The sequence below is a fragment of the Aythya ferina genome, assembly GCF_964211825.1.
Source record: "Aythya ferina genome assembly, chromosome: 3".
Taxonomy (NCBI): domain Eukaryota; kingdom Metazoa; phylum Chordata; class Aves; order Anseriformes; family Anatidae; genus Aythya; species Aythya ferina.
In genome coordinates, this window is record NC_140298.1 from 46,878,850 (window position 1) to 46,906,285 (window position 27,436).

The following is a 27,436-nucleotide window of genomic DNA, read 5'->3' on the forward strand; positions in this document are numbered from 1 at the left end:
AAAAAAAAAAAAAAAGACACAAAAATAGAATTATCAGGACTATCTGGGAAAATCACATGCTTCAGAGCCAGTACGGTGCTCACCAGCACAGAGCAAAACTTCAAAGACTTTCTGGAGCTCAATGTGAGCTAGCTGTAAATGCTGTCATGAGACTGATTGAGGCTCTGTGGTCTGAGGGCTAATGCAGCCCATTTCATCAGTCCAGAGTTGTAGGCTGCAAGAGGGAGCTGAGAGGCCCCAGTGCCCCTGTGGGTTGGGGTGTTGAAGTTATGCTGTTGGAGGGGTGCAGATGAGGCCAAATGAGTGGAAAAACACATGCAGGACATCATGGGCTGGCCAGCACCACAGCAGGCTACCAATGAATACAGTCTAGAAAGACAGTCTAAATAATGTACTCTGTGAGGCTGAAGTGTACTCAGACTGTATAGATGAACTGCTTATACCTGGCACTCAGGAATTTTCACTTCCTTTTTTTCTTCTCTGCCAGTGCAATACCAAAGAGGGATACTCCTGAGAAAGAGACGTAGGGCATATGGTCTGACTCTGCTTTCTTACAACTTTATGCTGTGAATCCAAATTCTTGAGAATTTGTATCAGACTATGGAAGGCGCTTTCACAAAGCACAGAGTTCTGTAGCAGACAAATCGAAGTGTGAAGAAATGAATCTATTTCAGCCATCTGAAACTGTGATTTGGCATATAGTGAGAACAGCTGAGACAGTCGGGGAAATTTTACACAGATCTTATCCTGATAGCTGTTAAAGCTATCCATTTGCACTGTGCACTTTATTGTTTTCCTGGAAAATAATCTCATCAAGCTACCCAGATCAGCTGGTCTCAGAAAACTTAGGTTAAGACAGTAGATATTCATATGAAAAATAAGAAAAAGAAAAAATGACACACAAAAGAGCAGACAAACAGGAATTAGATAAACTATTTTTTAAATATCCCAGTCCTTGCCTTGATCCAAAAGCAAATCATCTCTCCGCATAACAAGAAAAAAAAATTGGCTTGTATTCAGATATGTGAAAAAATGAAAATTCCAATAAGCAAGACATACATCGCTGGGCTTTGGGAAGGCTTCTCACAAATGACCTGCATAATTAAAATCTTCATTGCCTTCTTCGCCCAAGAGAAGTTAATGGCAAAACAGCTACTAGCATCCAATAACTTTATTTAAATGTTGTTTATAGGGAAAGACTTAGGTGCCTTGTGGGCACTGAAAATTAAGATATAAATACATGTTAGCCATTATCAACTTGCATACTTTTAACAAACCGCCTTCAGGGATTGAAAGCTGCAGTCACATATATCAGGTGTCACTGATAAGCATATGTTTTAAAAGAACAGCCTATCACAGGAAAATTATTAGAGGGAATGCTTCTGCATTTATATAGGAAATAAGGAATGACCAAAATCTTGGGCATATCAATTTTGTTGCTTAAAACTTTAAAAATATATATATATTAAATTTTATTCACTTCAAGGCATTCAAATGAACCTTTGAATTAGTTTTTTTTTCACAATCTCATTTTTGTTTTGGAAACTAAGGATTTTAATTCTCCTTTTTTTTTTTTTTTTTTTTTTCTTCTAGAAATTTTACCTTTTTCCTAACCTAAAAAGGGGGGGGTGGGGAGGGGAGGTTCCATAAGTCAAAGTTTATTTTTTTCTAAGTCTGCTTTCAAAAACATTTTATTTTATTTTATTTTATTTGTTTATTAAGTTAGTAAACATCAGTTGCAGATCTTCTTGCACATTTTTTCCATCTGGAAACTTGTTCCTGACTGGGGTGAGTTTTGAAAAACTAAGAGCAGAGAAAGAAAGGAAGCTGGAGAAAATAGAACGTCACGTGTCTTTCATTTTTTGTAATACAGTTAGGGATAGAAAGCAAAAGAAGTATGATGAAAAAGAGAAAAGCAGTTCTGTAAGATGTAGATTTAGTGTGGTTGTTTTCCTATGGATTTGAATATGCGGTTGTTTAGAACTGTGAAGGAAAATCTCTAAATGCTGGAATATTTGTAATATCTGTTTCTCCTGTGAATGCTTTGAAGTCTAATGGGGGAACTCACACTGCTGCCTCTTCTTCCCAGAAGCATTGACAGGGTCTCACTCTCTGCACAGCCACCCAGGGCTCTTCTGAAGATAGTCAAGAAATCTGTGCAAGCTTTGTTATTTCTGAGGACTCTGTATCTTTGTCAAATTTGGTTGAGCTCAAGCAAGAGATTCAAAACTTGAGGAAAGATGTAAGCAGACACAAAATGATACGGATGCAGTATGATGCTATAAATCTTATTTTCTTAAGAAAAAAAAAGCTATAAGCATTTTTCAAAGGCAAGTTTTCTATAGTAAAAACTAAAAAAAAAAAAATAAAATCCATTTAAAATGACAGGTTAGTTTTCTTGTAAAAATTTAGCCAAAATATGTTTGAAGGCCAAGCAATTTGTTTGTTGGACAGGAACATTTTCCACTCTCATCAAGTTCAGCCTGTGCTCCTTGTGAGACAAAGAAATGTTCCTCTCTTCTCCAGACCTAGTGCAGACCTCTTGTTTAGTCTTGACTGAGGTGACTTGGCATAGGTTAGTGGGGGATGTTGGGTCAGTGCTCTCATTGGTACCAGTAAGAAGTCCTTCATGTTGTTCACTGCAGAGATGAGCATGGCTCCCTGGACCTGGTGCTAGTCTGTAAGTACAGATCGGGGTGAACGGCTTACTGCAAGGTAGCATCTAACATTTGTATATACTGAGTATCATTTGCCTGTCACTCAAAAAAACTTCGTTCACCATTAATTCAATTGTATCTTGTAGCTCTCCTTTTTAGCGTGCTGCTTCTCCATGGAATAGAAAAAATAAATACTTTCTCTGAGATGAATCCCTATTCCTGCCCTTTTACAAGTAAATGCTCTTTTTGCTCCTATCCTCTTGACAGCATCAAAAGTTGCTCTGCCAAGAGTGCAGAAAGTAGCAGACTTCACATGACAATCATCCCACAGAGAAAGACAAAGCAAAGAGCTTTTTGACTTATTGGTGCTATCACCTCTTATGAAGCAGTAAATTGTTGCAGAGACAAGATGATAAGGAAGTGCATCTAAGACATAGGAAGGTGCCAAGTATAAAGGTCTTCTTTCTTGTCAAAGATCCAAGAAGGCCTGGCATCTGCTTCAGCATCTAAAGCAGAGGACTTCCTATGGACACAGATGTCAAGCAGTGGATCTTTGATAGTGTCTTGGTAGCTGGAGGCAATACACCTGTCTGTTGCCTTTAAGTTTCTGCTCTTGCTAATTTTTCCTGTTAGCTGCAGCTCTGAAGTAAAGTATCCTGGCTTGCTTGACAGTCTTGGTACAAAATCTTCTCCAGCTGAGGCACCTGCCAAGAGGAGGAGTCAGGAAGACAACTTGCACTAGAAGGAGGTTGCACATGGACTGGTGAGAAGGAGAAAAGTGATGCCTCTCTTGGATTGGCATGGGCTCCTTTGGGGTGGCTTCTTTAAACAGCAGAGATGTTGCTGGCTGGGCTGGCATGTGCTCTTTGCTCTGGAAGACTGTGGTTATCCTCCTTATTGTTTTGACAGAAGCTGCCAATTTTTGTTTCCTAAGTATACCAAGGAATAACATCAATAATAAAAATAACATTAGCTAGGAAAGCAAAAAGGGTTGGGGTTTCACTAAAACACCTTTTCCCTCCATATAAAGTATGGTTGAAAATGTCTAAATACAATGAGGATTTTATATCAATATGCCCATACAAATTAAAAAAATACGTATGCATGTACATATATAGAAAAATTAGTTCAGGGTAAGTCTCTTCCACTTTGACCACGAGTTCTTAGCATACAAAAGTAACAAGTAGGTATTAGGTGGGCTGCAAAACACAAATTAACCTATTAGCACAAGCATTTCCTTGAAAAAAGGAGGTCTCGGGCTGCAAGGCGGTGCCAATCAGCCAGTTCAGTGCCCCAGTGCAGGAAGGTCACTGCCAGCCCACTGGGACGGTCACATCTGTGCTTCTGCCTGACAGAAAGTGATCAGAAAGGAGGCATAGGCTCTGACATCCAGCATGGCCAGACACCAGCCAAATCAAGCCAGAAGATAACAAGGAAAGGAGAGAAACTCTAGATCTATAGAGTAAGTAGCCTTTGCTTATCTAGGTATGCATGCTTATCCTGTCAGTGTTAAGGAAGATGATGTTTAAAAAAAAAAAAAAAAAAAAAAAAGTTCATTCTCATATGCCAAATATATATCATGGTATTGCCTGTAGCTGTTGGTGAAAAACAACTCTCCATTAAAAATGTGGCTTCATTTAAATCAAAGTATTTTTCAGAAGTTTGATTCTTGACTTTTTATGGCAAAAATTCAAAAGAGTGTTTCCATAAAGATGGAGCATTTCATTTGATATGTCAGTTGAAGTAGTGTAAATTAATACTATACATTATCTGTGTACTATTAGACATATCAAAGATGTACTATTGCAACACAGATTGTCATATAAAGCCAAAGTGAAATGATTCCGAGCAAAATATTTTTAAATGGTCCTTTACTGATTTATATTTTTAAGAGTTTGCAATTGCAGGAAGTACTTATTCCACAAGTAGCTTTTATTCTAACTGGAAACTAGAGTTACTGAAATGAGGAATAGCCTGCAAACAAAAATTTCAGTTCCCAGCTGGCTCTGTACACTGGTTTATCGACTTATTTTTGGACTCCAATGAAACAATCCATGGCAAAGACAGTAGATAGCCCTAGGAATTTGTGCAGGCTATAGAGTCTTTCAGTTGTGGGCTGCTGGTTCAAATCCAGGGGGCCTGCATGGGAACAAGGAAAAGTTGATAGCATGACTTCAGCTGTGTGGTATGAGCTTACCTCCCTGGGTGTAGGTGACAGCAACAGAATTAGCATTAATTAGTCTACTTTGGCATCTTGGCCAAAGTTTGACACAGCGAAGTGGGGAAACCTACTGTGCTGCAGACTGAGCTGTGTTTGCTCTGTGGGTAAAAATATAGCTTTCATTTTCCAGGCCCAATCCAGGCACTTTTCATTAGCACTGTCGCTGTGATGCCAAAGGGAAAGCTAAGAAAGCTGCCTAATAACTAGCAAGAACAACAAGAAAGCATCAGACTTGGTAATTGGTTAGAGATAGTACCCTGGGAAGATGGGGACAAAAGGCAGTGAACTGTAACCAGCTACACACTCCAAGGTAACAGGCAGTCAGCACTGGATTAGCAACCAAGGCAACTTTAATAATTTAACTATAGCATTCACAGTAATTTAACCACACTATCCAGAACACAAACATAATGGTGATGTAGTTAATGATGCCAGAATAAAAGTAATATACAAAAAGTTTGTTGAATGCCAGAACAAAAAAGAGTCTCCATGGAGGGGGCTAATATTCAGATTTGTTTTTTGTTTCTTTTCTTTTTTCTTTTTTTTTTTTTTCTCAGCTAACTTGAAAAGCAAGCATTTCGTTTTTAGTAGTTATTTACTATCCAGTAAGTGAAGATGGTCTGTTTCAGAAGTTCTTATTGACAGCTGACTTACAGTGTGTAACAGACTGACACATTTTGCTGTCTGTGAAAACTGAATAACAAATGGTTTTGCTATTTACAAGTCAGAAATGAATCGGTGGATCTGAGTTACAGAGCACACTCCCAAAACATACAAACCCCTCTCTGCATGCACTGCTTGCAAATTCTGCCTTCAAGTTCATATTAGCCAGTAACTCATCCTAATTTGTGGAGGTTGAAAAAAAGAAGTATAAAGTGAGAATGCAGGGATGCCATAGTTCAAAACAGGCTCCCAAAATTTATTTTATAGCTTGCCTACACACAGAGTCATACCACTCTATTGCTGCGATTAAAATGGTAGAACCTCTCTCTAAGGATTACACCCACCACTTTATTGCTGAAGATGCTATCCTGAATAAAATCCATGATCATCCTCTGTTGCATTCTCTAACTCTGGGAAGTCAAATTCTTTTCCAGAAGTGACAAGGTAAAATGGCTGCTTCTTTTACAATGGGTGCTTTGTGTACATATTCATAGGCAGAGCTTTTACTTTAATGACAAAAAAATGGATTTTTACAATCCTTTACTCCCACTAGCATTGAGGAGTCCATACAGTTAGGAAAAAATGAATTAGATTTGACTGTGGCTCACATCTCCTGATTGAACCACTACTGCAAACTCCTGTTGCAGTAACAAATCCTGCTAATTGTGTTTTGCAAACTAGCTACACAGCCTGAGCTGAAGGAAAATTTAAACTCCCAAAGAATACACTTATTTTTGAATGCATACTGGGTGCTGCTCTCAACTTCAGATTGTAGTGGCCCACGATATCAATTCTGGCACAGATTTAGAGAGCTCTGAGCTGGAAACCAGACTGATCCCAAGTATCACCATTTGCTGGGAATACTTTTTTTTTTTTTTTGAGCATTCCTCAATGCTAATGGGACTAAAGGATTGTAAAAATCTATTTAGTAGTTGGCTAACTGTAGTTCTGAGCACATTCTAAAGAAACTGGTTTTCATTCCCATTGAGTGGTTGTCTATGAAAAAACTCTGAAGCCCATTGGAAACATTAGTGTGGTGGTGGTGGGTGGAGATAAGGGGGTATTCAACTATAATGCTTAGTTTTTGCTCAGTTTATATGAAAAAAAAAAAATGTGGGAGTAGGTTCCTCTCTGTGGCAGTTGGTTCCTCTCTGTGGGAAACACAGAAGAAAGGATGCAGAGAAAAAGAACATCTCTATGATAGTCCTCCTTCCAGGGACTTCTCTGTCTCAGAAGAGCCCACTGGAGGCAGAGGTACACTGTCCTTGCACATCTTTGAGGACCTTTGCAGCTTTCGTAATTCTTTGAGCACATAGCCATCAACTTGCCTCTGTTTGCTGATGTTTGCCACTGCACCTGTGTATTAGCTCTCTGACTCCTGGTGGCCACTTCAGGGAACTTGCACCTTGCACTGTGCTGCACAAGCACACCACAGCTGAGCTTCACAGCTGGATCTTAATGTTTTCCCTAGATCACTAAGTACACTGTGACAGCAGATACAAGGTTAACCCCAAGTATCCTAGATCTAAATGACAAAAAAAGTCAGCCCTGTAATGGGGCTTAAAGGAAGGCTAGTTATATCCTTGTTCCACAAAACATAGCATAAACTCCACCACTCATCTTTTTTGGCCTGAAGCTTTATCTACATGGCAATGTGGTCCTATCATTAGTAATAGCACTCCAGAGCATCTTTTCTGAGTTAACAAAATCGTTAGGCATGCTATTAATACCACTCATTGCACAGATTGACACGAGAAATGATTGTCAGTATAATTTACTTTCTGTGTTATTTTCACAGAATCACAGAATGGCCAAGGTGGGAAGGGACCTCTGAAGATCACCTAGTCCAACCACCCTGCTGAGCAGGATCACCTAGAGCACATTGGGCAGGATAGCATCCAGGTGGGTTTTGGATATCTCTAGAGAAGGAGACCCCACAGCTTCTCTGGGCAGCCTGTCCCAGTGCTCTGTCACCCTCACAGTAAAGAAGTGCCACCTCATATTTAGCTGGTACTTCTTGTGCTTCAGTTTGTGCCCATTGCTGCTCATCCTCTCACTGGGCACAACTGAAAAGAGACCGGCTCTATTAAAGTGCTTCTAAAGTAGAGCTATGGGCTCTACTAAAAGAGACCTCCTCCTCACTACTTTGGTCTGTGGCAAATTTCTGTCCTGAGTTTTGTGCTTGGCACTACATGGGTGCCCAGGAAGGAGTCCTGGGTGTCCTTAACCTGTCAGTTATCTTTACCTGACCACAGCATCTGCTAGAGAGCCAGGTTGGAATACAGTGAGTTAATTTGAAATTTAAGAAATTAAGAAATTTAAGTTTCTGTAACTGAAAGGAGAAGAAATCTACAGGGGGAAAAAAAAAAAAAAAAAAAAAAAAAGCTGTGATTGCTCTATATCCATTCTGTCTACTTAAACTCTTAGGTACTTATACTGGGCCTACTGCAGTGATACTCTAAGTCAGGCTGCTCAGTCAGACTGTGCTCTTCACATCTTTCTTTGCTTCACATTTTCTCGTCATTATCTATGACCTTCCCATGGATGTGCTTGGATGATTTTTCCTTCTCATTCCAGTTTGTCTTATCCTTTCCTCTCACTACTTATCTTTGAGGAGCAGAAACCAGCCTTGGCTTGCTACTGAGAAAAACAGATACAAAGAAATGCCTTCGACATCTCCCTCTGAGGCCCTCATGTCACAGCCAGCAGAGGAGTTTGTGCTAAATTGCCATAACAGAATATCTTCAGCCACGAGCTCCATCCAGCCTCAGTAGGCATTGATAGGCAAAGACATGCAATAGAAGAAGCCACTGAGGAAATCTCTGCAGAAGTGATGTTGGCAGGTGACTAGGAAGCCCTAATCCCTTTGGATCAGGACAAAACCACGTGCTAAAAGACTCAATCTTTGGATTATGGAGAAAATTAAGATTCTTGCCAAGATCCCTTGATTGTTTCAGACAAACTGGGTTAGTTAGAAATGCTTCTTGTTACAGGTCACTTTTAGTCTTGAAGATTATCTTCTGAAAACAAGAGCAGCCTTTGCTATCAGTTTGATGTGTGCAATTTTGTTGTGTGCATCCTTTCCCAACCAACCGAGTAGCTATGCTCAGTAATGTCAAACCCCCACTGGATTTCAAACACACTATAGTACATCTACCTCCAGGTATCTCAGTGATAGAAATGATGGTGCCTGCAATTATTGCATTGTGATTAATTTAAAATGCATTTACTGATTTTGCAGGACCTTCAGGGTTTGCATGAAGTTTTTAAAATGATTTAGGATCCTTCAAAGAAACCTACTACAAAAAGAAAATGTTACTTATACAAAACACTTCATGATGCCGTGGAAAGAAGAGCCCTATTCAGACCATTTATAATTGTGCACAAGTGGATTTATGATTCAACAGTGAGCAAGTTAAACTGCCTGTTAGTCAGATGTAATAGCCAGTGCCAGCTGCACCAGAAGCTCTCTTCCTATATGTTTAACAGGCAGGGGAAAGGGCTATATTTAGATTCACCAGAAGCATCCAGCATTGCAATATGTAGTGGTATCTTCATGGAGTAGTAAAGCTACTTTCTCTAATATGGGAGGGGTGGAGAGGAGGACATTCCCTAAACAAAATAAAAGCAATCTTTACCAATTTAAAACATCTGTTTTGGAGGGGGTACTCCTGTGGGTCTCCTTTCATTATTATTTTTTCTTAGCTTTTAATTAGTCTGTTCTTAACTGCTCCTCATGACAAACATCACTCTTTCCAACCCAGGGGGAAAAGACTGAGGTTCCTGTTTGACTATCCTAGTGCTTTTCTGACAGCTGAATGTACTGCTAACTTTGAATTTTTTTTATTATCATTTTTTTTTCCTCCTTGGAGCTCTTCTGCTGTGAAGCCCTTCAATGATATGCCAGGGACATTATTTTTCTTGGGCAACGGAGATATTGCTTGCAACAGGTGAGGATGAGTTGGTGGTGTTGCAGCCAATAACAACCTGTGTGTAGTAGTAATACCACCAACTTCGGGGATCTTTCTGTCAGAGGATCTCACTCATTGATACTTACAAAAAGATGACATGAAGCTGATCTCTGGACAAGAAGTAAGGAAGAAGACTTCTGAGCTGGTGTTAAACCCCAAGGAAATTAAAGTGAGTGCCTAAGTGTCTCATTGTCCTTTCCCATCAGTTCTCAGTGCACAATGGGACAGCAGTCCTTCTGAGAGCCTCTAGGGGCTACTCCAGTTCAATAAATAACAGTAAATAAAATGCAAAACCATTTTTGAGTCTGATAAGGGCTGTGTTAATTTCTGGTGTAATATCTTTGACTTCAGAGTAGTTACGTGGAATGGACTGTATCCCACTGAGCCTTGGTGTCTGCTCTCACATTGCCATGGAGGCTAATGGATGACAGTGAGTACAGCGTATCCTCTTAGGACACAGTGTTTTGTATTGTTTTCATGGGGGAGAAATTAGTCTTTTGGTGCTCTTTATTGCTTTGTTCCCTGCTTTCTGCTAATATTATAAAAGTTGCATCTTTAGCTCATGCTGAGATCTGCATAGAACACACAAACTTGTGTAAATAGTTATTTCACTCTTTGCTAACGCTCTTTTGAAATCTGCTTTTAGTCATGTTAATAAGAATCAATGTTTTACTAATTTGTTCTTTAAAGATACCATACACCCTTGATAATTCTCTTCCACCATATGGGGTTTGGTTCACTGTGAAGTGTCATACGCTATGTATGAAGCACGGAGAGAGAGCTCATATACCAGAGAATGGGCGAGCACATGCTTCTGAGTGCAGTGTATTTAAGAACCTCAGACTTTAGGAGAAAATCTCTACAGGATATCAAAGCAAATTTCAATCCAAGAAGGTTTCGCTGTGTCAATAGATGTAGCACAAGGGCTGCCTGTTGTTTCACAAACAATGAATCTTCTCCAGCCTATAAATAATGTAAAGACAAGTCTCAGGATTTTTAAAAAATTCTGCTAGCTTGAGGCTACCTACCCAGCATGCCTCCTTGTTTACAACTTCCAGTACAAACATATATTCTGTTTGTTTTCAGATAAAACATCAGCTTTCCTGACTTCTGGAATTAACCTCTAATACATATTAGCAGCAGCCTTTCAAGTAGTTTTTGCATACACAGGCTTTCGGTAACGTGACCACACAGGGGTGTGCTCTGACACCGTCTAGAGGTGAGCTCCTTGGTGTTAGGTGTGCAGTGCTAACGAGATGTCACAAGCAGCTGCTCATCACTTGGCAAACATCTGCTGCTCAGGTAAGCACTCTAAAAGCCATTTACAAATATCAAATGAAACAGCACTCTAAGTAGATCTGGGAATGCAAAGGGGGGCTACACAAAGGGCTGGTTTTGTGAAATTCAATTGTTTGTTCACAGGTAGCAGGTCTGTTGTCATCCTAGGCATGTGAGGGCTTGAATCCCCAGCATCTACAGGAGTGCAGGTGAGTGCCCTGACTACCTGAGTTCTCCTCCCATGACATTTGTCTCTCAACCAGTAGTTTTGATATTCTTTTTTTTGGTATAGATGCAGTAAGCCCAGCGGAGAGAGCCTCTGCTTAGTGTAGCTTGTCTTGCCAAGGTTAGGGCCCCCTTCCATAGTACAGACACATCAGCCTGAACCCTGTCAGGCCATAGAGGGCATAACTCCCATGCCTGCCGCTTCCTAAAGGGCTGGCTCTCATACAAAATACATTTGCCTGTCTCTGTTGTGTAGTGTCTGAACCTGTACCTCTGTCTGGGGTATAGTCTAAGACAAGTATTCATTTGTGTAGGTTTTAGACTGATTAGGATGGAGATGCTCATGAAGACAGTGGTAAAGCATTGGAACAGGCTGTCCAGGGAAGTGGTAGACTCCCTGTCCCTGGTGGTATTTAAGAGATGTGTACATGTGGCACTAAAGGATGTGTTTCAGTGATGGGATTCTGTAGGTCAGGTTGATGGTTTGATTTGATGATCTTGAAGTTCTTTTCCAACCTAAATAATTCTGTGATTATATGATTCTATGCTCAAACTAAAGGTGCTTTTATTTAATCAGAGAAACAGAACCTTGGGTATCTCTAGAGCTTAAGGAAAGGAAAACAAAATGCAAGGCACTGATAGAGTGTAGTCAGGAAGGGAGATTTTGATAGCAATTTTGGACTTTATCACTTAAAAACGCTTAAATCCATTTTCTTTCAATTTCAGGCACTTTCACTGTTTATTAGAAGTCTTCTGAAACACATCATTTCAAAACAGAAGGACATATGACAAAACAGAATTTGGATCGAGGACAATTTAATCTATGGCTCTGTCTACTACAGTTTACATGACAAAACTGTAATGAGGAAAAGCTTCTGTCTAGGACTGAAGTCTTGCCTACCTCTTAATGTCTTCAGAGCTCTATGGTATTAACCTCTCTGTTTTCCTGGGGATGTTTTTTTGTTTGTTTGTTTATTTTGTTGTTGTTTCTGTTTGTTTGTTTGTTTTTTAATGTGTCTGAGGTTTTCAAAAGTGAATGCAAATTGCTTATAAGTACATTTTTGGGTTCAAGGAGGAACAAATGGATCCCTCCAATACAACCTGAGAGACCAAGAGGATGGCAGATTATAATCAACAGCAAAGAGCTGGATTGAGTTGGGGCCAGCTGAGGAACAACTGTAAGTCATAAACATCTGATAGCTTTCTGATGCTCTATGGGAAGGAGTGTCCACCTAGCTCTTACCAAGATTGAATCTTGGCTGACAGACACCCATTTTTTGAAAGCAGCACAGCAAACTGCTCAGCCAAATTCAGTGACCAGGCACAGAGGGTAAATTCCCTGCTTCCCTGCTTCTTGCTGATTCACTCAGGAGATAACAGCAGCAGTTTCTTGAATTAACTATGGTTGTAGCTGTTGTGCCAGTTAAACCCATTTAGGAGCTTTCAGTCTGGCACTTGTATAATCAGGAAGTATTCTCGCGTGTAAGTGGAAAAAAGCTTGGAGTTGTATGAATTTAAAAAAGCAGCAAAGGGGAGGGAAGGATCACAAAGTCAGCTGCTATTGCTACTGGTCCCCCGGAAGGTGATCTGTTCTTGGGCTTTCATTAACTCTTGAAGGTTTTCCAGGTGCTTATCTAATCTCAAGGTTGTACATATCCAGCTGAAGTATTACTTCCTTACTGCCCAAGTCAGGTTTTGTGTTCTACAAATGCTCTACAGGAATATCATTATAAATCCATAGCTGAAAGAGCCTGTGCATCTTAAGTGCTCTTTGGTTTGCCATCTCTGAATATTCTGCCAGCAGAGATTTAGAACATTGGCTCTGTAAATGCTTTCATGTCAAGACTAAAGGCAACACTTGTTTAATTCATTCTTTGACCCAACAGTAGCTTTATCTTAGGTTATCACTTGTTAAGCTCTCCAGAATGTTTTAAACATGAAGGGGGCTGCTGCGTATATACATCCACTGTACTGTATTTTACTTGTACAAATTTGACAGTAGTGATTCATATACATCAAAACCATTTCCTTTCCATGCTGCAAATAATGCTTTACTTTAGCTCTGTTCACAGATTCACATAGAGGACATGTAACTTGTTCTAGGAAAAAAAAAAAAAAAAGAGAGAGAGAGCGAAAATTGCATTTATCCTCTGTCTGATATCCTCTATCCAATTTGTAAATCTTTATTTTAGGTCACAAGAGCTCAAAGGTGTTTATACTGTTATATACTCGTGTGTATGAGAGAGATTCTTTGTGTGTATATATAAACATATATGTATATATGTTTGAGTACACACATTTATAAATAAAAATATGCATAGACATGAGGCTAGTTGCACTAATGATATATGCTGTGGTATAAATGGAGGACTGGATTTATACATCAAATATACTGCAACCTGATTAGAATAACAAGCAAAGGGGCAGAGTGGTTTGCTCTACATCATCCATTGGCGGTGCAAAACCGAAATAATTACACTATTCTTTGTAAACCCATCTGTTCTGCCAGCATGGGATTTATCCCTAAGTTGTCAAACAACTGCAGTTGTATTTAGAATCAGCAGCTGATCGTGACCCCCAGAAGTGAGGTCAACAGAATCATTCTGGATTTGCATCATAGAACAAGAGTCAGAAACTCAACAGTTTTGTGTTAGAAAGAGTTACAGGACCAATTTGTTAACAGTTTGTGTTCACTCACAACAATGATGGTTTCTACACCATAGGACATATCGTCCAAACATTGTTTCATCCAAACACCACACTCTTGTATTGTAGCCTGATGCCTCACTCCCTCAAAGTCATGACAAGATCTGAGTATCTGTTGCCTCATATTTTTGTTCTGAAAAAAAAAAAAAAAAATATTTTGAGTAGAGATAGAGAGGGAGCCACAACATCCTGTAATAAATTCCCCAATCCAGACAGACATGGGAGCATGGACTGCAATGCAGACAGACAGAGCACCTCAGCCCTGCGCAGAGAGGTGGGTGCTATTTCAGATAGTTTGATCTCAACATCCGTCTAGTCTTCCTGTTACCTGCTGTGACATCCAGACCAAAATATTTATCAAGCATGCAATATACCAGAATGAAACTACAAGCCTCAGTGTCAGCTCAGGGAATATAACACCATCAAGAGAGTTGATAATACTTTAAAGAAAAAATACCTGCATCAGTCCCTAGCATACCTGTGACTAACAAGTCAGGGATCAGGGAGCCCTTGTCTGCCAGCGCTATTGGTGGCTGTGCTGTGTTGCAGAAGCTCACACAACTCTTAAAATCCAGTGCCAGTCAGTCAGGGCTCGGGCACTGACAGCAGCAGACCTCTCTCGGATGTCTTGGCCCAGCGATTTCTCAAAGACATATGTTAACAGGAGTAACATGAAGAAAATACCCTGAATAAAAGCATGGAAAAGCTAAAGCTCTGTCAGGGAGGACTTGTGGAAGACAGTTAGACAAGGTTTAAAAGATCTTTGTTACAGCACGTAACAGTTGCCAGCAGCAAGGGGGACATGTAGAAGATAGCATTCTTTTTGACACTTGCTTGTTTTAAAGCACTTGATATTTGTAATATTTTTCAGTTAGTGCATGCAGCAATGGCTAACTATGAAAATGCAATACAGAACTTCAGAGAGCACATGTAACACACAGAATTAACTCTGACAACATATTTATTTATTTATTTTAATGAAGAGTCATAGATGAGGTTTTCTAGGGGTGAGGACATGGCTTTGGAGTTCTGGGGGCTGAGTTTCTTGCAAGAGAGTTTGCTGTGATTAGGGTCTGAGACAAAAAAAAGAGGTTGAGCAAGAACTGTATGCTGGAATGGCTTGGAAGTGTCCCCAACTAACAACAACAACCAAACGGAGACTGGTACTTAAAGTGGGATTCATCTCCTCTAGTCGCAGCTGTCAAAAAGTTGGATGTCTGGTCTGCCGTAATCTCTCAGGCACCAGCAAAAAAGGCAGCTGCAGAGGTTAATGAATCCCAGCTACTTGGAAAACAGCTTAAAACACAAAGATCTGCCCTCCTAAGGGAGGAAAACCAAATAGCATGGATGAGACATCCTTACTTTTTCCACAGCTCTAGTAACATGAAATGAATCTCACTTACTATACAGGCTGATGCTCGTGGGAAAAAAAAAAAAAAAAAAAAAAGATAGTGCTCTAACACAATGGGCATGCTGGAACAGCCAAAATGCTGTTATTTGTGTGTGCTTGGGGTAAAAGGGACAGTCAAAAAGAAAACACTTTTTTTTTTTTTTTTTTTTTGTAAAATATCACAACACCAGTTGTTGTGGAAGGTGGACAGACAGTGCTAAGTGTTTCTGTTAAAGCTCGAGTTCTGTGCCATTAAATCTAAGGGTGTTTAACCACTATATTAAGTGGGAAAGTTACTGAGCCTTGGACAAGTTGAACTGAGGTCACTGAAGCACCTGAAACCAGAAAAACTTTCAGTTGCTATCATTTATTTTCCTTTTGAGTTCAGAAGTGCTTCTATTTAAATTTGCTACCATAACCCATAACAAAGGAAATCCATAGCTCACACTGAACAACAAAACCTCTCTTAAGAAACTGCACATATTTTTAGGAAGAGTAAACAGTTAGAAAGCCCTAAGGCCAGCTGATGCTAATGCTTTCCTGTTCAATGCATGGAATTGTCTCAAATAAATAAATAAATGATCTGTCAGTCCTGTGCTTAAGGTTGTATTAATGTCAAACCCATGAAAAGGGTAAGTATGTAACATACCATGCTCCAAGAGCACTGAGGCAATGACATATTTTTTAGAGTGTGAGTAGAAGAAATTATTTCAGCCATATATTTTGAATATCTGTTTGAAGCTATCACTTTGGAGTGAATAAAATGTGTTTTATCCTTGCTAAGTCTGCAATCAAGTCTAGCACTGTGCCTTAGCAGGCTAATGTTCTCGTCGCTTCAACTTTCCTGCTTGGCAGGGGATCAGCCTCTCTTTGCTGCTCATATTGAGCAGACAAACTTGCAGATTTCAATCCTGCTGGCATGTGTTTCTGAAATAGATGGGCTATAATGTACCTTTTGGCCTGACAAGAAGACTGTGATTCTGGGAGCATTCCCCTCAGCCAGTGTAGGACCTTAGAGAGGGGCTGATGTTCTGTCACCATCAATGTCATTACAAACAATGTGGTGCCTTAGCAAAATGCTTAAAACACATGCAGAGAACTAAATTAGCCATGGCAAGAACAACAACAAAACCCAGCCTACAACCCCTTACAAAAAAATATTCAGATGAAAGCTGTCAGACTAAATAACTTGAACATGAATGGAATTATTATTTTTTCTTTCTTTCTTTATATTTCTTTACAGGTCATCTAAGAAGAGAAAACAGCAGTGCTGCACATTTAATGTAGTTTTAATACATATTCAATGTACCTTCAATTACTGCCTGAGTAATCAGTGTGGAGGCAAATCAAATGTGGAACAACAGAATGATTTTCTGGGCTTCCTCAGGGGACTGGACTTTGGAAGTAGTAGCACTGTGTTGTGTTTCATGCAACTTCGTAAAGAGAGGGAAGGAGAGAGCTGAGAATAGTAGGCAGTGGAAGCCTTCCAAACATGCTATATTGCTAGCTGTGCACGTAGGAGAATCTACATTAGCACTGCAACCTTCAACTGCTGTGATTTGCCAATCACAGTTTTGGAAGTGATACTTCCTTGCTCTTTGTGCCCTGAGGGAAGTCTCTGTGCATTACCCTGCTGCCTGCTTGAGTGAATCCTTTATAGCAGAATAAACCTGACCATGAGAAACAACGAATATTTTCAAGCCAAACACCCATAAAGAGACTTGTGTTTGTAGCAAGAGTTTCACTCCAGAGATCCCACATTATTCTTCTTGTACTTTTATCCAGAAGCTACACTGTTGTGACCACTCTTTTTCAGAGTACCCCAGAGACCTTCTTGTGATTGCCACTCCTCCTTCATGTTTGAAAAGTTCTGGAGCCAGGTGAAGTTCCTGGTGACTGGAAAAAGGGAAACCACTCCCATTTTTAAAAAGATAGAAAGGAGACCTGGGGAACCACAGACCAGTGAACCTCACTTCTGTGCCTGGCAAGGTCATGGAACAGATCCTCCTGGAAGCAATGTCAAGGCACATGCAAGACAAGGAGGTGATCTGAGACAGCCAGCATGGTTTCACCAAGACAAATAGTACCTGACCGATCTGGTGGCCTTCTGTGTTGTAGTGACTGCATCAGTCAACAAGGGAGGCCCTACCAATATCATCTACCTGTACTTCTGTAAAGCCTTGGAGAGAGTCCCACGTGACATCCTTATCTCTAAATTGGATAGAGATGTATCTGTAGGGTGGACTGTTCGTTGCATAAGGAATTGACAGCATGGTTGCAGCCAGAGATTTGCAGTCAAAGATTCTATGTCCAGGTGGAAGCCAGTGATATGTGGTGTTCCTCAGGGATCCATTCTGATACCAGTGCCCATGTGGGCCCATGTGAGCCTAATGAGGTTCAAGAAGTCTAAGTGTAAGGTGCTGCACACGAGTCAAGGCAACCCCATGAGTACAGACTGGGAGAAGAGCTCATTGAGAGCAGCCCTGCAGAGAAGGACTTGGGGATTCTGGTGGACAAAAAAAGCTCTACATGAGCCAGCAGTGTGCAACTGCAGCCCTGAAGGCCAACTGCACCCTAGGCTTCATCAACAGCAGGTTGAGGCAGGTGATTGTCCCTCTCTGCTCTGCCCTTGTGAGGCCTCACCTGAAGTGCTGCATCTAGGTCTGGGGTCCACAGCACAAGAAGGATGTTGATCTGTTAGAATGGGTCCAGAGGAGGGCCACGAAGATGATCAAGGGTCTGGAGCACCTCTCCTACAAAGAAAGGCAGAGAGAGAGCTGGGGCTGTTCAGCCTGGAAAAGAGAAGTGTCTGGGGAGACCTCATTGCAACCTTTCAGTACTTAAAGGGAACTTATAGAAAAGATGGATAGTGACTTTTTACACAGGCAGATAGTGATTGGATGAGGGGGAATGGTTTTAAACTAAAAGAGGGAAAATTTAGGCTAGAAATTGGAAGGAATTTCTTTCTCAAAGGGTGGTGAGGTACTGGAACAGGTTGCCCAGAGGTTGTGGATGCCCCATCCATGGAAGTGTTCAAGACCAGATTGGATGAAGCCCTGGGCAACCTGATCTACTAGGTGGCATTCCTGCCCATGGCAGGGAGGTTGGAACTAGATGGTCTTTAAGGTCCCTTCCAACCCAAGCCATTCTTCGATTCTATGATAACATGCAGTGTAGAGCTCGCTGTCAGCCTCAGAGAATCAAGCAGCAATGACTCCAGCACCCTTCTGATATACAGTCAACTCCTGTGATGCCACCATTACTCAGAGAATCTGAAATGTGCTAGTAGAGTTTTTATGAAACTTAAAAATTAGGAAAATGGTTAGAGTATTACTTGGCTCAGTCAAACCAGGTGAAAGACTGAGGATTGCTGGATGAGGGATGATTTCTGTGGAAATCAGAACATGGATGTCAAAGGTTCAGTTGTCTTTCTGTGTTTCAGATTCCTGAACCCTGTGCTTCCCCTGCTCCTATTAACATAAGTGAGGGCAGTCTCAGCTAATGCTTCTTGGTATTCACATTTTCTGTTTGGAGGATACAGCCCACGTCAGTCAAAGCTTGTGAGTGATAGGGAAATTTGCATAGGAAACATTAGCCTTCTGTTCAGCTATGTCTGGTTAAAAAAGGCTCTCCTTCTGATTGTCATTCCAGAGGTCCACAGCTTTCTGGATAGATAAGGGACTATATTTATTATCATTTGCCTTCTCCTGTGACTCAGCAGCAAGCAGGCTGAGGTTCACAAACAAAAGTAAAATGACATCAGCAGTTGTCAAATAGAAAAAGGCAAAGCTGACAAAGGCATTTTGCTTTAATGCTTCTAAGCATATATTGCAAATCACAAGAGTGTACACACACAGACACCACACACACAGTGGAATAGTCATAACGAAATTCTAAAACACTTGCCAGCATCTACATCTTTGAGAAGGAAATGTCAGTGCCTGGCTCAATAGTAACTTGTATTTTAAGATCAGGTGATCAAAGATAAGCACAGCTGCTGCAGCAGCAGCAGCTGAGCTAGTGAGCCCTCACTCTAGGATGGAGCCACAGGTGGCAGCCAGGCAGGCAGCACTGACTTGTGGCCTCTGTGTTGTAAAAGATCTCAAAAGCCCACGGAGATGCTGTAGGCAATGTCAGTCATGCCAGGCACTTCTCTGCTAGTTTCTGCATAGCTAGTACTGAGGGAACAGGAATGGATAAAAGCAGGGTAGCCATGGATTTCTTACTGCACTACTCTGCTGATGATCACTTAGCTCCTACCAATGACTGAGCCACCTACATTCCCACATTATCTGCACACATGTCCACTGATGTTAAACTTGGATTGGGGACCATATGCCAAGCTTTTTTGGAACAGCACTAGAAGCACTGTTGAGCATACTGCCCTGCAGTATACTGCTACCACAGGGTACAGTCAAAAAAAATCAGCAATTTCCTCACCAGTGACTGATAAGTTTCTCTGTCTCTCTCTTCTTTTCTGTGTGACTTAGAGAATCAAGAGTCTAATCCTACCCATAGATCAGCTTTTTGCTATAATCTGGTACCTTGTTTGGCATTTCCTTATTTAATCAGCTCACCAATTATTTTCCTTTTTACAGAATGATGAGTAAATGAGGGCCACTCAAAGGAGAATTGATCAGAGTTTGTTCCTCAAACAGAGCCTAATCAAACCTTTTCCTCAGGCTTAGTGGATGTCACTCAGCTGTAAAAGACAGGTGCTCAGAAACCTCTGTCCTTTTCTCTCCTCTTTCCTCCAAGCTCTAACCAGAAAGAATATAGGCCTGAAATACAGCAAGAGAGACTTTCACTATGGGCTTATATTCCTTGACCTCTTCTTCCTTTTCTGTTGTTCCTAGATTCCCTTGATCAGCAGTCTCTTGATCTTTTGGTTCTGAAAGTCATCTCACCAAGTTTCAAAAATATCCAGTCATTCATAACTTCTCCCTTTGAGAAATGTGTCAAGTTCCTTTTGCATGTTTATTTGTAGATATGTTTGCAGATACGTTTAAGAGCTTCCCTACATTAACATTCCTACCCTTCACCTTGCTTCAGAAGATTCCATTTTCTTTTCAAAAATAAATGCCAGATTTGTTTTTGATCTCAGGAGTAAAAGTGTCTTTTTACCTCTGTTTTTGCATAGCTGGGAGTAAGCATTGTCAGTTTTGAAGCCTCCAGCTCACAGTATTTTCTGCTTGAACAGAAGTTGAAGCAAAGCCCAAGCATGTATTTTTCACCTTAGATAATATGCCAGTTCTCTAAGGGCAAGAGGCTCAACAGGTAAATTGACATGGATTTTACAGAAATCAGCTATCTAAGTTACACCAGCTGAGACTCTAGCTGGAGAAATCAAAAGCAATCCTCTCTGGAAAGTAAGTACAGTCATCAGTTGTCTTTAAGTTGCTGCTCCTGTCAGTGCACACTTTCAGCTTGAGGATGTCAAAGACTGTTTTCCTGCATCTTCTCCATATTTTATGTGGTCTTCTTTGCACTTCTTGTGTGTAAACTCTCATCCAGCACTTTCATTTCTCTTGCACCCTGACTCTCAGACTGGGTGCTGAGGTAATCTCTATATGAAAACTGGCTGACACATCCTATGGCTGTCACTGAGCAAGACCGAGTGGCCTCTTTTTCCGCTCAATTGGTTTTTCATACTTCAGTGGCTGTCCTGTTCATTTTTGGAGGGCCCTCTATCACTGCTTCATTGCCTACACAAAATAGCTTCTGCAGTTGACTAGGCTAAAAGGATCCATGCCCATTTCTCTTCCAGGTTGCCTGATACTCATGCTTTTTTCTTCCCTGTTCGTTCATCAGTGACTGAATTAGGTGGTAGGAGATTGAAAGTCCCAACAAATAAACATAAAGTGCTGTCTCCTTGATTTCATTACGTCATCCATAATGAACAACATTTTCCTCTTGTGCAGGTGGAAGGGTGTGCATCAGCGCTGCTGCCTGGCCAGAGCTTTGTTGGGAAATGCAGTTTGGCTGAGGGGCCAGGTCCCTGATCAAGAACAAAAACAGAAGAGACTTGAGACCTTTGGAGTGCTGTGATCGTCCTTCAGAATTGAAGTATTTTGCCTACTTTCTTGGTTTGCCAGCTCAGTTTTTTTGACAAAAATTTGAAAAGTTATGTGGAAAGCAGAAAGCTTGAATGAAAAATTCACTGCCACTGAAAGCTCCACTCTGTTGCAAAACAGTTTGATGTAAAAATTTTTCCATTGTGTCCAATTAGGAGAAATGTAGAGCTCCTTCTCTACTATGCCAGGGCTCAGAAGGCAAGCTAGCAGTTGTTCTGTATCTTCAGTAACAATTAATGTCTGATTGGCCTATGTGTTCAAGATATAGGTTTGAGAGGAGAGAAAACAAGGCCTAACTTGCTGAAAGTCCCCTTGAATTCTCCTCAGAAATTTTAAAACTTACCATTCTTTAGGCCAAGGATGAAGCTTTTTCTTCTTTTTTGTTTCTTCCTTAGCTGTTTATGTTGTGTAAAGCCCTATGTTGTGTTCACCCAATTTTTTGGAAAGTTTTCAGACGTATTTCCAATTCTGATGTTGCACGAGGCATGTCACTTGTTTATGTGATATTTTTCACTGAGATGTATTGAAGTATGCAAATGCCTTTAAGCTTATATGTCTTTAAATAACAACAACAAAAAAGTAATAATGAGCAGATATGCCATAAAATAATAATAATCACCAGTCCTGTAACAGGACTTTCTCTCTGTAAGAGAGAAAACTGAGACTGCCAGTTGGTGCATGGGCAGCCTCCATGAAACTTTTGTTTCATCTGACCCTCAGTGTTCATTTTAAGCCTGATTTGGCTATCTGGTTTGGGAAGTTTTAATTGCACATGCATTAATCCTTCCTTTAGCAGAGTATGTGCCTTTTAATCTCCGGGACTTCCAGACTCAGTGGGCATTTTATCCCTGCATATCTCCTCTGTTTTGTGCCTGATTACTGGAATATGGGCAACATTTGGTGGAGGTGGCACATAAACCCTGTGGCTGCTTTCATCATTCTGTCAAAGGGAGGGAAATAATCAAAGAGCTGCAGCAAGAAAACAAATGGCCAAATAGCTGTTGAAGCAGGAGGTTCCAGCTCGTTGGAGCTCAGCTTATTACAGGCCATATGCCTGAGTGGCTCCTCTCACTGAGTGCTGCACCCAGCTATGGAAACAAGCGTGCAAGCGCCTGTGGTTCATGAGGTCTGATTTGCTATAGCTGTGCATAACTGCTGAGAACACAGACAGGAAGAACCCGAAGAGGCTGTGGGGCTAATTGAAGAGAGAATCCTTTATGAAATAAAAAATTAAAATACAAATTCCCAAAATATTTATGTAAAGATGCTAATGGGCGATAATAATTTGTTTTCCAAGCTCACAGCAGATGCTGTTCTTTTAGTACACAGACTATATTCATAAATGATGCAGCTTAACATAAGTGGGGAAAAAAAATGATATGCTCTTCTATGTTAAGTATCATGGGGTTGAATTAATAGTTACTCTTGACAGTTACCACTATCTCACACCCTTTCAGCTATGCCCAATGTTTTTAGGGCTGGCTCTGCCAGGATTCAGCTCCTGAATGATGGGTGTGTTAAAAAAGCTGAATGACAAAGCTGGAAGGAAACAGGAAGGGTGGAAGAAGTCTGTTTTCAACCTAGTGTTTCATTTCTCTTTGCTCAGCAGAGCTCCTCCCAAGAGCACTGAAGGTGCAGGCCCCAGCCAACTATTCATTTGGCTGTTAGGAAATTGGAATAATCTAGCAAAGGCAAGTGACCGTCAGCAACCAAGGGACTGCCTTACTGTCCATCTTCTCTGCAAAGTCCTTTGTTTCTCACAGGGCTTAACTGCTTAAGGACTCATTCTAGAAGACATATTCCTGCTAAAGCAGCTTCAATAATTCAGAAGAAATATTCCTAGTACAAAAAACGAGACATGCACATTTAGTTATTCAGGAGGAGGTACTCCACTGTAACTTCATACTCTGCCCTTAATTCAAATGTATTTCCCTCAAGAAGCTGGTAGTTCTTCTCTCACCATTTCTTCTATGTTTGTAGCCAAGCTCTACAGATTCATGGCCTTTTTCTCCACCAGCCTGGGGTTATGTCATCTGTATAGTAATACTTTAGTAATACTTCTTTGCACGCATAATTCACAACACTATCCATAATTCAGTACAGCTGTGTCAGTATGCCCACATTTCTTTAAAAGGATGATGACAAGTTCTGTTTCATTTTAGTTATGCTCCCCCTCTATGTGAGAGCCTCCTCTCCTACCTTTGAAACCTTTCACCTTTATTTTCCAATTTGGTTGCCTTTTGCGTCCCCTTTTATATTGCCCACTTGAAAGCTTTTTTACTTTGGTTGTGTGTCTTGCTTAACTTTCCTAGCAGCACATCAAGTAAGGATGTACTTTATAACTAAAATGAGCTGTGATGACAGCTCTGGTCTGTCTCTGTTTTGCTTTGAAATGCTGTTACATGAAATGGTAGGAAGGTGTCTAGACATAGTGCAGGGTAGGCACTGAATACACAGTTATCAGACACTACTAATGCCTCAATGTGAATCTCTGTTGTTTGTCCCAGCCCCACCCCCCTCCCCCATGTTAGTTCAGAGGAAAAAAGTATTGTGTGACAGTGTTTTAACCTGCACAGAATAGCTTTAACAACCTTTCTCTTCTTGTAAGAATAAGCAAAACTAGACATGGAAAATCTGTTTCTTAAAATTTAAAAAACTCATCTTACCAATTTTATTAAAATTTGCCATTCTTTGCCTCTGTATCACATCAGGGTTCATTAATTATCCTGCTGTCTCTGAACATGGCTCCAAAGAACAGGGTGACCACTTTTTTTAATAAAATTGCAGATTTACAATTTTCCAGCTCACTGAATTGCTAGTGTTTAAATATATTGAGAGGCCAGTGCCAGGCTGCTTCGCCTCCCTGTGCGGCATTTTACTGAGAAGGAGATGGTAGAATGGTGTGTGAGGACAGGAAGAAAAGTTGTAGAGAAGAAAAAACAGGGCAGACAGACATAATGCCAGAACAATACTTCAAAAACAGAAGGTCTTAGGTTGCCTGAAGAGTCCTGCAGTTGAGGGGTGGCCCAGATCACTTCCTCAGCCCTCCTCTTGCTCCCGGGAGGGAGGAACAAACAATACTTAGAGGGGACGAAGCATGTCTCTCCTGTAAGGTGCAGCCCTTTACTCCAACAATGAGGTGAGGATCAAATTGATCTGTCATCCTTCAGCCTCTACCTTGCTGGGGGAACAGGAAAACAAGACACAAACTCTGCACTCTGTGTCTCAAATGCAGCTAGGTTTCACATTGGTATGCACAGGTCCAGGATCTGCTTGGTTGGGAAGGGAAAAGATGAGCCCACACAGGATTTTCCTGCTGTTGTCTGAAAAATATATATTTTTTCCCATTCGCATAATTTTAAGTTCCTCTGGCAATGGGGAAAACAGGAAGAAAAGGAGTGAGAGACAAGGTAATGTGACTATATATATATATATAGATGATCTAAATAAAAATATCAGAAGAAAGAAAGATGATGGGAGCTAGTAACAAAGGCAGAGCCAAGGGTTTACGTCTATGTACCTATAGCTTCTGATCCGGACATATAACTAAGCAACCTCTTGTGGTGGTCTTGCTTGAGCATGACAAACAGCCTTTCTTACAGACACAAAATAAAAAAATATCCAGTTCCTAAAATTCAGCATTTCTTCTCAGTGTTTGCAGTAACGTTCAGGATCCCTAGGGCATGTGGGGACTGCTGGCATCGGACACTATCTACTGACAGAGGGAGCAGCACTGCAATCTCCCACTAGCTGCTTCAGCAGAGACCAGGGAGACCAAGCTATAGGTGAGAAAAGACTTCAGGTACATGCATCGTCTGCTGAGAACAGTGCAAGCTTAAACACAGTTTTACACATGGGTGGACTGGTCCGGGCACATCCTACTTGCCTGGCCAGGATGCTAGGGGTAGCAGGGCTACACCCAGCGCAAGCCCGCTGCTGCGAACTCTCTCCTCCATTTTGTTAAAAGTCTTGCAGAGGCAGAAGAGGCCCAAAGGCCTTTAAATATTAGCTTCCTGATTTCCCTCAGCTCTCTCTTTTTGAAACAACTGCAGTTGTTGCAAGAGCAGCCAGGAGCCTTTCAAGGGACCCACAGAGTCCCATTTATGCCTTTGCTAAGCAGTATGAGGACTGGTTTTGGTGGCAGCTTTTGTCTGGGACTCAGGAGACCAGGATACACGTCTCTCTTGGGATACAAATTTTCTGTAAGAGTTCAGCGTGTAAGGCAGAAATTGTGTCCTCTCACCATAAATGACTACAGTGTGCATCCAAGTTGGTCACTTCTGTCTTCCTTCAGAAGCTAGAAATGAAGAGAAATGGACACTTCAAGAGTGCAGTGCATCAGACCTACTTTACTTCTAACTTAGGATGAGATAAATGTCTGCCAGAGGGCACTACTTCTTTCTGTTGTCTGGAAAGAGAGCCCCAGGGTGGCCACATTTGTACTGGGTATCCATGGCACAGATGGATACTTCTATCTAAATAAATTGTGCTTGCAGCTTGCCCTCTGTTTTAGTTTGCTCTGTATAAAACAAAGGTGGCACATCCTTTTGCAGAGATGCTGTGAAACTTAAATCCTGTAATGCCTGTGTGGCATCTACATGCAGAGGTGACCAAGGCATGGGAGTGCCTATCATACTGTGAACACAATCAGACTGTCCCAAAGGCTGCCAGGGAGGATTTCCTCTGTCTGTGACACCTGTATTCAATACCGCGTTTGTGAGAAACACAGGGTCTCACCTCCATGGTCTCAACTACTTCCTGACTTGCTGGTAACACACACATGTCATGAAGGAGACGGTTTGCTGCATCAGGACAAAGGCAGAAGTGAAGTCTCAGCATGTCCAGATGCTGAAGTCCCAGCCATACACTGGCAGAAAGTAAAGGTGCTGGGAAGTCATTGGCAAGGGAGACAGTGGAAAGTGAACCTAATGAAAAATGTTTATTATTATTATTATTATTATTATTATTATTATTATTGTTGTTGTTGTTGTTGTTGTTGTTGTTGTTGTTGTTGTTGTTATTATTATTATTTCATTCCTTTTTATTGGAACTACCTCACTTTTGATTACATTCATCTCTATTTCTATCACACACACACACACACACACAAAAACACTAGGCAATATTACACGTATTTTCAGTTTATGTTTTAAGTAAGCAATGTGCTTACTGAAAAGCAATTTTAAAATCATTTCTTGTCCTTATACAAGGAAACTGTGTTGAAATCTTTTATTCTTTAACATGTTAGTAAGAAATGAATTTTGCTACTTGCTTTGGTGGAATCAAAGGTTCACCTATATAACTGATGGTGTCTCTTTATTTTTTTATATTTTATATTTTATATTTTTATTATTGTTATTTTATTATATTTTATTTATACACATATTGTTTATTATTTTATATATATATAGATAGATATTTTGCTTTATAACCCTGTTCATGAAAGACATTCCAGTGGCCATATTCTTCATTTTTAAGATTCCAACCTTATTTTTGCAATATTAGTCACAGTTCCCTGTTCTTACATTCTTATTTTAGACATGGCACTAAATTGTTGTTTACAAGGCACAATAATGTGTCATAAAAATTAATGCAAGGCTGGGGCCACGGTGATGTTGGCTTATATTACTCTGAAAGAATCTGCATGTTTATTATAAAAACTTACCTTCAGGAAAAGGTAGCTATTTGATACTTGCAAATATAACCCCAAATTTATTTTGTCAGTTTAATTTAATATATTTGCCAAATGCACAAACAAGTGTGTTCTCCTGAATTGGTCAGTTGGATTTGAAAGAATGTTTTCCCTCTGTCCTCCTCACACAAGCACATGTGCATTCTCAAATGCACACATACACATACATAGATGGACACATGCACACACATCTGAGCAAATCCATGGAAATTCCATGAAATATTTTAATATTGGTACCAGCATTTAGAGTTCAGTTTTTGTTTGTTTATTTTTGCTTTGTTTTGTATTTGTTTTGTGTGTATGTGTAAGGAGATTAGGACTGTGACAAACTTCCTAGGGCATATGGAGAATGCAAGTGCAATCAATTATGCTGAAGACTAGATACCAGACAAAAGTGTATGAGTAGCTAATTGCTATGTGTGCCATACAGTTGCAAATGAAACACAGCAAGAGATGTCAACAGGGTCCACTACATGGGGTTATAGTGATGTCTGAAAACAAAACTGGAAATTGTGACCTCCAAAAATACAACAACAAGAACATTTGAAAGTCATATGGA

At 40.5% G+C, this 27,436-nt stretch overlaps 1 long non-coding RNA gene across 12 annotated transcripts in view; it reads left to right on the forward strand.

The window, feature by feature from the left end:
• The window catches only part of LOC311433985, a 150,509-nt gene extending 124,824 nt beyond the window's left edge, over positions 1 to 25,685 (forward strand). Inside the window, exons 2-9 of one of the 12 annotated variants that reach the window (XR_014691174.1) lie at positions 7,340 to 9,491; positions 9,575 to 9,681; positions 9,864 to 9,942; positions 10,599 to 10,814; positions 10,935 to 10,999; positions 11,742 to 11,941; positions 12,088 to 12,193; positions 16,355 to 25,685. This is a non-coding gene — a long non-coding RNA (uncharacterized lncRNA). Of the gene's footprint in view, positions 1 to 3,462; positions 4,120 to 5,512; positions 10,815 to 10,934; positions 11,000 to 11,741; positions 11,942 to 12,087; positions 12,194 to 16,354 lie in introns of those variants that run through there. The other 11 variants (XR_014691171.1, XR_014691172.1, XR_014691177.1 and 8 more) reach the window with 11 other exon arrangements.
• The last annotated feature ends 1,751 nt before the right edge of the window (positions 25,686 to 27,436 follow it).